Here is a 2442-nt window from a genome sequence, read left to right on the forward strand (position 1 = left end):
GCCAAAAATAAGAAAAAGGGCCCTTTGGAGGACTGAATTAGTGATGATCAAAGCTTATGCTAAATGGCTTCACATGGATTTTTAGGGCATTGATCTTAGCTAACTAAAACCATGGGGGAAGGGGTGCATTTGTAGAGGTGGGGAAGGTGTTCTTTGATTCCCTTGTCAGCTTTCTGTCACATTAAGGGAACATGAAAGCCATATTGGATTCAAATTCAATCTGAAACAGATTGATGATCTATCTGCAATATCATATCGACTGATGGTCCAATCTGATCTGAACTCTAGCAGAGCTCATCGCAAGCAGAGGTCAATACACATTATAGAGACCCTGGGACTAGCATGGAGATTCAGTTTCTTTATCTAAGCCCAACCAGGAATAAGACAAAATCATGTTCAACACTGAATTTGATTATGGAGAAAACTAAAACTAAAAATGCTAATGATGATTTTGCTTTTTGATTGCAGGAAATACTTAGCGTTCTTGCTAAAGTGGATAACCCATTTTTATGATAATTTTATCCATCCATCCATCCATTATCTGTAACCCTTATCCAGTTCAGGGTCACGGTGGGTCCAGAGCCTACCTGGAATCATTGGGCGCAAGGCAGGAATACACCCTGCAGGGGGCGCCAGTCCTTCACAGGGCAACACACATACACACACATTCACACCTACGGTCACTTTTGAGTCGCCAATCCACCTACCAACGTGTGTTTTTGGACTGTTGGAGGAAACCGGAGCACCCGGAGGAAACCCACGCAGACACAGGGAGAACACACCACACTCCTCACAGACAGTCACAGTGTGTCAGACAGTGTGTGACTGTGACACCTACCTGCTGCGCTACCGTTCCGTGTCATGCTAATTTTATGTGTCGTAATAATGATTTTGTACAAAGCTGATGTTTTACAGGCTGCTACAGTCTCTGGGCGCTTCAGGGGACAGGAAGGTACTTTATTTTCCTTACTTCTGTAAATGTGATGATGATTAGACTTCTCAGTAAGGCAGGTTCCATTCTTTCACAGTTCTTTCATTCTATTATTGGCTTCACAAAACCGAAAAAATCATGCATGTCCATAAATCTAAATTGATTCCTGAAAACACAACTACGGCAACAGTACATTTCAGTTTGTAATCAATTTACATTGTTCTTCTTCATATTCATCTCAGGCAACTGTCTGAAAGGCATTGCAGGAGACATTCGGAGTGGTAACAGCCTTATAAACTCTATACTGATTTTATTTCACTATTTAATCCACATAGAAGAGCGGCAACAGACGTGTGCCAGTGAGGTAAATGAGGCTGACTTAAGCCTGAGGGGAATCCACCTTCATTAGCCGCAGCTTTTTGTACAGGAAGTTTGAAACAACACAAGCTAGCACACGACAACAAACATCAAGGTAAGGTAACATCTGGAGTGTCAATCTGGAAATTGGAAATATATTTCTTAGTGTTATCAGTATTCTAACCAGTGCCTCTACTTGTCCATTCCAGTCCCAGCAAATCCTAATTCACCAGAAGCAGCTAAACAATGATCAGGTAGGCTACAAATAACCCAGGGACAATAGTTCCAGGACAATAGTAAGATATATCATTCCCTGTGCTTTGGGTTTGCAGCCTTCATAGCGTAGCACTTGTTAACTGGAAGCTGAGCACTACAGTAAAGGCTGACACAACCTTAGCTCAATGCAGGGAGAGGGACCCTGACTGGAGCTCTCCAGCATTGGCTGTTCAGGGGGATGTTCCATTATTGATGAGGCCACACTCAGAGCACCTCTGCTAGGGCGGAGGATGGCGCAGCCCGGCCTGACTCAGCGTTTTACCATTCGATGCCTGGGCTTTCCTGCCTAGTCAGCAATACACAGGCTGTAGTGGGGGTGGGGTGAATGGTGGGGGGTGGTAGCCATGTAGATAGGAGAGAATGCTGATAAAGAGCTATCTTAATTTTATGAGCTTTCGTAATATCAGGCTGCTCCTTGCAGCTGTGGCAATGCGATATATTTTGCAATAGCTTCTATAATGTATAATGCTCCAATATCACCTGAGACTAGGAGGTTGGCATCTTTCACTTTGGCAATGATTTGCCTTGGCACTGGATATGGATTTGAATGTCATGGCTAACATCATAATTTGACACATACATAAATGCATAAACATGCTGTTTGCTCCCCACCATTGACACACACAAACACACACACACACAAACACACACACACACACATGTCCAGCTGCTCCTCTATAATGTATTCCTCACTGGGCCCAAAGGACTAATGAAATCACAAATGCTTCTCTGATGTTCGCGCAAGCTGAGCCACATTCCTTTTTTCTCAAATACAGGTCTGATGCACTGGCCTGGCATCTTCAGCTTCATTAGGATTCCATCCCTCAGGGACCCTGGCGTGAACCAACACTGGGAGAACAATATGCACAAGCTTGGGC

At 43.9% G+C, this 2442-nt stretch overlaps 1 long non-coding RNA gene across 1 annotated transcript; it reads left to right on the forward strand.

The window, feature by feature from the left end:
• The first annotated feature begins 1212 nt into the window (after positions 1-1212).
• Positions 1213-2442, forward strand: LOC136668159 (uncharacterized). Its single transcript, XR_010795476.1, has 3 exons — positions 1213-1403; positions 1498-1542; positions 2341-2442. It is a non-coding gene; the product is annotated as an uncharacterized lncRNA (long non-coding RNA).

This window comes from Hoplias malabaricus, chromosome 15 (genome assembly GCF_029633855.1).
Source record: "Hoplias malabaricus isolate fHopMal1 chromosome 15, fHopMal1.hap1, whole genome shotgun sequence".
Lineage (NCBI taxonomy): Eukaryota > Metazoa > Chordata > Actinopteri > Characiformes > Erythrinidae > Hoplias > Hoplias malabaricus.